Consider the following 11,220-nt stretch of genomic DNA (forward strand, 5'->3'; position numbering starts at 1 on the left):
TGACTCTGTATTTAATTCCCTCAAGCACTTTCATGTCTGTCAGCCAGGCCTCCCACCATGCATTGGTCATGATTTGTTTAAGGGGATACTGGTACATGACCTAGCCATTTATATCATGTACTTTGTTAAAGTAAAGAAATGCATTACATACTCAGAGCTTAACTGCAGGATCAGGCAGTTTAGCTACCAAGGATCTGATGCGAATTCCACATCCTCAGAAGTTGGTGAAAAGGGAATTAAACTAGGTGGCCAGGCAAGAGAAAACGGGTCTCTTTTGAGGCTCCTCCCTGTGATAATAGGCAAAAAGATTACTAATAAAGAAGATCGGGTATGGCAACTAACAATCCTACTTGGAATGAATATGTGCCCCCTCCATTTCTGTGGCTCAAGTTACTTTGCTCATTGTTCTGATTCCTGAGTATCTACAGACAAGAAAAGAGCTGTTTCCTTCTCACAAACTGAACCCAAAGCACCAATATCTGATCCACTATCCTGCTTTGATACTAAAGTTTGGCCCACATATAAGGCTGTGGACAATGAGGTTTGAAAGTAAACATTAATATTTCAAAAGATGTGTCCAGAGAGTGCAACATTTCAAAAATGTGTGTCAAACGCTTGCCAATAATCACCAACTTCTGCAAACCTACAGTGGCAAGAAAAAGTATGTGAACCCTTTGGAATTATCTGGATTTCTGCATAAATTGGTCATAAAATTAGATCTGATCTTCATCTAAGTCACAGCAACAGACAAACAGTCTGCTTAAATTAATAACACACAAATTATTGTCTTTTTTTGTCTATACTGAATAATTATGTTAGCACAGCTGAAAACTGTTGTTTGGAATAAAGAAGCAATACATCTGGCCTTCTTTAGACTAGCTGAGTATCTGGAGCATCAGCATTTGTGGTTTGACTACAGGCTCAAAATGGCCAGAAACAAAGAACTTTATTCTGAAATTCGTCAGTCCATTCTTGTTCTGAGAAATTAAGGCTATTCCATGCGAGAAATTGCCAAGAAACTGAAGATCTCGTACAACGCTGTGTACTACTCCCTTCACAGAACAGCGCAAACTGGCTCTAACCAGAATAGAAAGAGGAGTGGGAGGCCCCGGTGCACAACTGAGCAAGAGGACAAGTACATTAGAGTGTCTAGTTTGAGAAGCAGATGCCTCACAAGTCCTCAACTGGCAGCTTCATTAAATAGTACCCGCAAAACACCAGTCTCAACTGCAACAGTGAAGAGGCGACTCCGGGATGCTGACCTTCTAGGTAGGTTCTTGTAATATTATGATAATAATCTGTTTTCTAGCTTTATTTTGTCATCAATTAAGGAGTTGTGTCTGTTTTTTAGCTGACAAATTCTCTATTTTCACAACTGACACTAGTTGAATTGAGAGCAGTTTTTTGTGATATAATGACAATTATGTGTTCTGGCTATATTTTGGCATCAATTAAGGAGTAATGTCTGTTTTTCGCGTAACAATTCTATTGTTTCACAATTGATGCCATTTAGATCAAGAGTGTTTTTTTGTAATATTATGACAATTATCTGTGTTTTTGTGTAACTTTGGCATCAATTCAGGAGTCATTTCTGGGTTTATGCTGTCTAATTCTCTACTTTCACAACTGATACCAGTTATTAAAATTTGATGTTTTTTGTAATATTATTCTTATAATCTGTGTTCTTTTGTCATCATATTTTGTCATCAATTAAGGAGTTTTTTAGGCCTTTTAGCTGGCCAATTCTTTACTTTCACAACTGTCAGCAAAAAAAACGGGGATTCCAGGTACATTTTTTAGAGTTAATGTTGTAAAATTGCAGTAATATACTTTATTTGATTGAAAGTAAATCACCGTTTTTATACAGATTATTTACATACATTTTTAGTCAGTAGTTTTAGTCTATTTCTGGCACCCGTGCTACCAGACTTTTACCATAAATTAACAGCATTTAAAAAAAAAAAAAATGTACAGTGTAGGCTCTCCTCCACTTTGGTAGCGATATCTGATTCCTTCTCACCTCTGTGGTTGCATGTTAGAGCTGAGGAGAGAGGGGCTGCATGACATTAATAACTAACTAGTTAACTACGGGCTGTGTTTGTTTAGCTGGATGGAAGCTGTGGGCTAGGCAGTCCTCTGGGTCTTCATGCATTGGTGCCTCTTTGCTGGGAAACTGAAACATCCTAGTAACACAGAGCCAATTTACAACCTGTTGGATCCTAGATTGTGTTTGCAAAGAAGTGAAATTGGCATTTCTTCAACGCTGCATTGTAAGTGTTTCTCCCTGGGGKTTTTTATCAGCCTGTCAAGCTCTCTACCCGACACTCTCCTGTGGTAGGTGGTATTAGAAAAAATRTCAGAATAATCAGCTATKTATTCTCCTCCTCCATCCCTTGGCCTCCTCCGGTATTGCCACTCTCTCTCTCTCGATTCAGTTTGACATGCTCATTGTTTAACATGGCGTGGATCTTGGGGCGGTTAATATTATTCCAGCGTGCTGGTAAATGGGGTGGCAGGTAGCCTAGTGGTTAGCGCGTTGGGCCAGTAACAGAAAGGTTGCTAGATCGGATCCCTGAGCCGACAAGGTAAAAATCTGTCGTTCTGCCCCTGAACAAGACAGTTAACCTACAAKAATKTGTTCTTAACTGACTTGCCTAGTTAAATAAAGGTTAAATAAATACAAATAAGTCAGATAAACCTCTGATTGAAATTTGGTTGTGGAACACCAGAGAGCGATCGCCTCTGGCTACATGCTAGAGACGGAAGGAGGAGAGCCATCAAAATTCAACAGCTTGAGGCCGTAAATCGGAAACTAGAGGGCATCACTAGAAGAGAATATATACTTGCGTTACCCAAACCGCATGAAAGGTGTCCCCTCAGAACCCATTCTATGTGTATAAAGAAGGACGTTTCAAGTTTGTGATAAGAATATGCTCATTTCAATTTGTGTTACTGTTGACTGAACATGTGTACATAGTTTTTTCCCCTCCTGTTTGACTGAGCTTAACTGTGTGGCTAGGGTGTACGTGGGTGGACAAATCTATTCTTACAAATGAATCTAGGCCTAGTATCTGTACTGCTGGTGTGTGTGAGCCTCTTTTATATAATTTATATGGCAAGGATAAAATATTGAATGTCCTGTAAACTGGATAAAATATAAAAGCTATGTTACTCTAAACATGTTTAAATAATCTTTCTTTACTAGAAAGATTGATTCAGTTTTAATATTTGTCATGATGTGTTCCTCAATTATCAATGACAAATCTAGGTTACTGAGTGAACATGATAGTTAAAAACATMCAGTAGCCTATCATGCCATTGCTATTGGACACGGAGTGGAAATCAGAAAGAAGACTTACTTTATGTGTTGGAATAAAAAAAACTGATAGACATGCATCACGTGACGTGGGCTTCCCTGAGGAGTCACGGTAGGCCACGCCCCCTCGAGCGCGGCGCTGTCCAGTACCAGAGGCTGCTAGTGYTGTCAGAAACACTAAGCGGAGGCGCGCACTTGAGCTGCATTATCCTGAGGGCTAGGTACTGCAGACTGCTGCTGGAGTGGAGAAGAGGAGACAGCGAAAGTTCAGCGGCGAGAGCTAGAGCAATGAATCAAACAACGACAACGAACAGCATTTTTGTCAATTAGTAATACTTTTATATTAGAATTAATCTGAAGTTTTAGAGGACATAAAATATATGTTTTTCGAAATGATTGATGGTCCTAGAGTGACAGCATAACACCACTCAGTGTGGTACAACTGACAACAGTCATGATTTTGACTATTTTAATATGCTATTTCGTGACATCTGTACTTGGGAATAAGACAGAGGAAAGGATACCGTTCTTTCATGGACATGTATTCGAGAACTCCGAGCCGGGATCCAAAGTAAACGGTCTCAGCATCCCTGTGAAGCGAGTTGACGCGCAGAGATGGTGCTCCAACTCCGGCATGCATCTGAAACTCTTGGGAGACGGAAGTGAAGATTTCCGGGTATTTGCCCACCACAAACGCGGACACATACTTCTGAAAACCTCGATCATCCTGGACAGAGAGGAGCGCTCCGAGTACCTGCTCAGCCTGGGTCTGTGCTGCGAAAGCTGCGCCGCCACTGACCATGTGGTCGCAGAAGTTGCATCTGTGAAAGTGGACGTTTTGGACACTAATGACCACGAGCCAACATTCCCTAATGACGATATAAAAATGAGTCTAGACGACGCCACTGCTCTGCGGTCTGTGGTGTATAAAGTGACCGCTGAGGATACAGACAGCGGGAAAAACGCTGAACTTATTTACTTTGCTCTTCCCAAAAATGGCAGTTTTTATGTGGTTCCAAAAACTGGAGATGTACTGCTTGTGGACTCTATATTGGGTCTTACCGCCCCCATAAAGTTTAACGTGTTTGCGATGGACCACGGCTGGCCCTCACGGACCAGTCAGAGTATTGACATCGAGATTAATCCCCGGCAATGGCCAGCGGTTCCACGGCCATCCCATGGCAAACCGAATAGCAGACAACCTCGGAAGTCGAGGTCCCTGCTAGAGTCGAGCGAGCCGATCGTACTAAATGTTTCCGAGGATGCCAGTATCGGTTCTGTTGTAATGAACTTGTACCCGGTGAGGTTTCAGGCTGCCAGCTTTGAGTTGATGGATCCSGGTGCGGACAGCTCACCGGTCACGGTGAGTCGGGACAGCGGAGATATAGTTATTACCCGGCGCCTGGACCGGGAGACGGATCCTCTCGTGGAGATTACTGTGAAAGTTCAGGATAAAAGAGGTGAGAGTGCGTTTACAATTTTATATTGCAGCTTCAATGTTGTTTCTCTCTTCAACGTAATTATATATACGTGTATTTATTCTCTCTTCAATTTAAGGGCCTCTGTAAAGTAATTACGGGCCACGGTTTGGTCTAAATGAGCCTACTGAATCGATGTGGAGGACTGAGCACCTAAGCTGCTCATATAGCCTCTCTGTAAAAGTGTCATGCTTTAAAGTGCAATAATATGATTTAAAATTTACTTTCTGTGGTTACATGTTTAATTAAACACCATCAGCTTTGCCTTCATGATTTCAATAGGTTGAAACCACGCGAGTGCGTTAATTTTGCATGGAGAGACGTGCGCCTTGCAAATAGTTACCATGGGAAAAATGTAACGCGCACAAGTGGAGCTTATAATATAGTACATTATTTCACATTATGCTACGAYTTGCTGTATGCAGATGTTTTCAATTTACAGGAGGCGTGCGGGTGCTACTGGTTCTAACGACTCGATCACACCGACAATGTTATTGCATTTAGGTACAACAGAAGTACATTCATTTACAATGAAACACTGCGTTTAATTTTTAGGATTGCGTTGCAGAGGCAGTTTCAAAGCGTTTTTTTGTGGTGCACAACACCTCGATCACACCGACATTGAWTTGCGTTTTGGTACACCAGAAGTACATTAATTTCCAATGAAACGCGGAGTTTGCCTTGCAGCATTGCGTTGCAGAGGCAGTTGCTGTGCGTTCTGTGTGGCGCATACGTTGGATTTATAGACGCGAACTGTATGCGTAGACGGCTTGACAGAAATGGTAGCAGAATGCGAATGTTGAACTTTTGYTGCACACATATCCAGATGATGCTGAGTACCGTTTTGCTTTGCAATACCGTAGGTTAATTATCACCTGCAGAAATGGCTCCATTCGTGTACTTTTTGAGAGCCAGGCTACAGCTAAAATGGCATTTCTAATGCAATAATATCCTTTATCTGCACTGCTCTCATTGGTAATCCTGCGCCCAATGTATGTAAACCTTTCTGACCATAGATTTTTACGAGTGTTCAACCTAGTGTTGACCACAGCAGCTCCAACTGACACACACTGTAARATRCGTAGAATTGCAGGAAATTAGCTGTAAAACTGCAACAACAACAAAGAATGTATATGCATAGCAAATGTATTTGTTTACCTTTTGTTAATAAAATACATGTTCTGCTAACAGAGCCCTCTGTGCATATTMATTTTAGTTTTAATCACGGTGCTGAGTTAATGTGAGTTAATGTGTGGCGGCGAATTGTATAGCTAAGAGGCTGCGGGTTTGTAGATCGACTGACGTGAATGAATCTACAGCAACCAATGTAATAATGGATTGGGTCATCTTTGCTTGTGTTTTAGTTTTTGCTGTTCTCCAAATAGAATTTTAGAGTTTTTAAATTGAATAGAAATGCAGTAAATTAGCTTTTTGGGTTCGAGTGGGGACCTGTAGATTAGGGTAGCATAGGCCTACAGTATTGGCTGTGCATATGAACGGTTGGTTGGGTTTTCGAAATGTATACATTTGTCAGTTGCCTTTGTAAGGCAGCAGTACAACCCACCTTTTGGCAATTGCTCATTTGTCATGCACGCTGCCMGATAAAACGTGCTAYATTTTACCCAGCTGTTCTAAAGTGATAGGCGGATTACACAATATCTGYGTTCATGCAGATGGTCATTCAACCAGTGTTGCCTGTCTACAACAATGAGCACAGGGAATTTGGCGTCTGTGTGTGTGTAAAACCGGCGCACTCTGCATTCATTTCTAGGCTATGTGAAGTATGGGGGCCTATTTACATGCATTGGAGTGAATAAAACCCACATCATTTCTCATTTTCTAATTTCCCTTGCTGAGTGTTGTGAAATTATTGAATGAATCCTAAAATGGTTGTGTGGTTCAGGAATTAATCAAACATTTTTCTGATCAAATAACCAACCTGACTTGATTTCAAATGTTCCAGAAGACACCAGTGTTTAATTTGGACAAATCTGTGCTCTGTGCTAGGGGTACCGGAATGCCATGTGTTGGGATGGTGGTAGTCTAATCTTTTTTGAGTGGAGATCCTGCTCGACCTGGCTCCATCTGCTCGCATTATCCATGTAATCCCATGTCATTCACGTTCTCATTTCTGGGATTTAGAGTGGCAGCACAGTTTGTTGGAGAACTCGTGCGCTTCTTCGAGGGAATAGAGAGGCTTTAAAGTCGTGCGTTGATCGCGCACAGTGTGCTCCATGGCCCACTCACATCTTCCCGCGGCATGCATGCGCTGCGCAGCCGAGGCGCGCTTACAACCACTCCTGAATGAGTTGTTGCTAGGGTTGGTGATTTAATTAGCGCAGCCTTTGGTGTTTTCATTACTGTCTGTCTGTCTGTGTGCTTGTCCTGTGGCCTGATGTCCATAACCTTCTGTAGATGCTGCGTGTCTGGCAAAGAGGGTCTGCTTGTGTGTGTGTTTGTGCGTGTGTGTGTGTACACTGTAAGCAGGTTTCTCAGAAGCCAGGGGATTCACAGTAATGAGGAAAAACAGCTGGCTTTAATCAAGTATGAGAAGTGTGTCGGTTGACCTCACTTGTAACAGTATCTACACACACACACACACACACACACACACACACACACACACACACACACACACACACACACACACACACACACACACACACACACACACACACACACACACACACACACACACACACACACACACACACACACACACACACACACACACACCAGTCATATTTGTGTTTATCCTTGTTGATCATTTGATATTGCAAAGATCATGCAAGCACACTGTGATATTTCCCACTGGTGGGGTATTGTTGCAACCTGGTCTCAGAGCATTTCGTATTATTCTGCATCTAAATCCGTAATACTAAATTAAGTTTGATATGTTATGTTTCGAATGGTTTGTATTAATTTGTGGATGGCCATCACCCATTATGTATGATTTGTTTCCGAATTACAATTCATATTATATCTTAGGAATTTGCAAAGCGTACAGTATGTTTCCGAATTTGAAAAACGTAGAATACGCTCCAAATTTGAAAGACCTATGATATGTTACAAAATTCCATCTCGGTGGCTAAGGTTAGCTAGCTCACTAATGTTAGCTATGTTAGGGGTTAGAGGTAAAGGGTTAGGGATAAGGTTAGGGTTAAGTTTAGGAGTTAGGTTAAAGGGTTAAGGTTAGGGTTAGGGGAAGAGTTATCTAAAAGGTTTAAGGTTAGGGGAAGGGTTAGCTAACATGCTAAGTAGTTGCAAGGTAGCTAACAAATAGTAAGTAGTCAAAGTTGATCATTAGATCAAGTTTGGGTTGCTAGAAGTTCACATTATACGCCCATCAATCCACCCCGACCAGCCGCCTTCCATTAGTTTTCGCGTTAAATTAAGTAACCATTTGTCTTATGTAACTATACCAAACCTAATATATCATACTAAATGAATTGTCTTGGATTTACATACAGAAAATTCCGAAATGTTCTGAGACCAGGTTGATCTTACAGGAGAGTAGGACCATGTGGTCAGAGTCAGACAGATGGAAGATGAAAATATATTGTCTGTTATTACTTTATTTATCAGGATCAAACAGCCACTGCTATATATCTTCAAACAGTATATTGTATTGCACATTATTAACCGTCATACAGACCTGCACACTCAGCGATGCACACGTTTCTGCCTGGTGGCCAGTGAGTGAGCTAGGCTGTGGTTTGATAACAGAGCTCTACTGCTAATTAATGTGCTACGCACAGTCCTGTGACCGTCCCATTCTCTCCTACCTCCACTGGTCAGTTGATTCTCTCTATTCAGTCTGCTGTAATAGTCTGTGTCTGTTTGTTTCCCATACCTGGGGGAGAGTCATTCACTTTCCTATGGGCAGTCAGACGTTCTCCTCTGTTATCAGTGCCGGCTGGGGTGAGAGGCTCCATACTTTCCACTGGCTGGCCTGGGGTGAAATTGCCTTCTCAGGTGAGTTGGTCTCTACTCTCTATTAGCATGTCTGAGGGGAAACACCCTGGGCTCTTTCCATTATCTGGCGTTGGGGGGGAGCAGAGCACCACTTGAATCCTATATGGTTATCCCTATCTATGTCTGTCTGTCTGTCTCTGTTCTTTTGTGTTAGAATCTGTGTGGGTCTTTCTGTGTGTGTGTGTGTGTGTGTGTGTGTGTGTGTGTGTGTGTGTGTGTGTGTGCTGTCTCTTATACACATCTAGATGTGTATAAGAGACCACACACACACACACACACACACACACACACACACACACACACACACACACACACACACACACACACACACACACACACACACACACACACACACACACACACACACACACACACACACACACACACACACACACACACACTTACCACCAACATTCACTCACGCACATGAATACGCAGAAATGCACAGAAACATTGAAAGACAGACATACCTGACCACAGGTGATATTCTCCACTCTCACCACCAAGATCTCACTAAGTTCTAACTGTAGGTAATATGCATACTTATCACATTATTAGTGTGTGTCTTGATAAGTGTATTTGTATGCGTGGTTCCGTGTATTAGTGTGTGTCTGTGGGTGTAAGAGTGTGACTGAGTGTGTGTTTGAGAGAGGGAGCAGGGGGAGGAGGGGGGCATGGGGTCCATGTGTTCTGTGACCTTGGTCACTGCTGAAGGGACCTAGTTTCTTGCCAAGCCAATCAATAAGCTAAACAGGCGGAGGATGGCTATTTGGAGCATGGGAAGCCAAAGTCAAATACTGATAGGTTATCTGCCTGTCCCAGCACCACTTCTGTGCAAATATTGGACCAGCACATTTTTCACGGTGACTTGCATTTGGAAAAAAAGAAAGCGGGGAAGCTGGGAGAAGAGGACATGGTTCAGTGGTCCAGTGGGTACATCGCAGGGCATTACCCCCCCTTCACTCCCCCTCTTCCCCCCTCCCGTCCTCCCTGCTCCACACCCTCCCCTCATCCCGCCTCCCTCGCCCTCCTCTAACCCCCCACCAACAAGTACACTCTCTCTCTCTCTCTCTCTCTCTGTCTCCCTCGGCTGTCTAACACATTGTATTAGACCTCTGTCTGTCATGTCGACCTGAGTGGTTGTGTGATCTTTTCTCTCATACAGAACATGCTATGACTGTCAAAGGCATCAATACGATGGGGTGCATATTTGTCTTGCTGAAGCATACTTGAAGCTGGCATGACTCTCAATCAAACTGACAAAGAACTGACAGCTGCATCAGACTCGCATTGTGTTTGATAAGAACCCCCAACGTGTTATATACACAGTGGATCTGATCATTCCCCATCCATTATCATCTATCTATCTATCTATCCATCCACCATAGTGTTTGACTGTCTGATCCACACAGAGGGAGCTGGGTTTTGGGTTTGAGCAGAAGTTGATAGGTTTTCAGGAACTTAATTCCTCTCCTCCCTGGTGTTACTGTTAATCTGATTGGGGAAGAGCCTGGAAATTAAACAGCATATGGGAGGCTTCCTGACTCTGTCAGGGAACCAGGAGATTGTCTGATTGCTCACGTGTACAAACCACAAGTTAACTAAGTTTCTCTCTCCCCCCTCCCACCCCCCTCTCTCAAACAAGTACACACACTGTGCAAACAATCATAGACATACGTGAAGATGCGTACATCCAAACCCACGTAAGATATGCACACGACACAAGCATATGCTCCGATGCACACATTCTCACCTGCTATAAATTGCCTCGCTCGGCTCACACATACTTTGCCCTGGTATGATGCATAAATAGAATTTATACCTGTGAACTTCTACAAACTATCTCTCTCTCTCTTTCTCGCTGGCTGTACTTCACACTCTCTTTTCTCTCTCCTCCGCTCTCTCTGTTTCATTCCCATCTCCTCCTCGTCCCTTTCGTCACTGTAAATCCTAATACATGACAATCTTCCAGTAATTAAGTGTGTGTTGTTTTACACTTCACCGCCATTCAAATCCTTCCAAGCTGACTCAATTACTGTAAGCAGATTGCTGGGCAATGTGATTTTTAGAATACAAACAGTGAGGCTATAATATCAACTTTGGATATATATACTCAACTGAAATCTATTTTCATCATGCATATACTGTATGTGTTTTTGTGAATACACACAATATGCAATTTAAGAGAAACGCATTATATAATCTATAATCATTCTATTAGTCTTTAAGTCTGCTGAGCTTGTTGTGCATGGTATGTGTGTGTGTGTATACATACGTGTGTGTGTGTGTGTGTGTGTGTGTGTGTGTGTGTGTGTGTGTGTGTGTGTGTTGTGTGTGTGTGTGTGTGTGTGTGTGTGTGTGTGTGTGTGTGTGTGTGTGTGTGTGTGTGTGTGGTGTTGTGTGTGTGTGTGTGTGTGTGCAAGTGTGAAATGACTGTCTGGGGGATGAGAT

General features: G+C 42.6%; 1 pseudogene; it reads left to right on the forward strand.

The window, feature by feature from the left end:
• Nucleotides 1-3,512: 3,512 nt before the first annotated feature.
• Nucleotides 3,513-11,220, forward strand: part of LOC111974412 (neural-cadherin-like) — a 191,971-nt pseudogene continuing 184,263 nt past the window's right edge.

This window comes from Salvelinus sp. IW2-2015, linkage group LG15 (genome assembly GCF_002910315.2).
Source record: "Salvelinus sp. IW2-2015 linkage group LG15, ASM291031v2, whole genome shotgun sequence".
In the NCBI taxonomy this organism is placed as follows: domain Eukaryota; kingdom Metazoa; phylum Chordata; class Actinopteri; order Salmoniformes; family Salmonidae; genus Salvelinus; species Salvelinus sp. IW2-2015.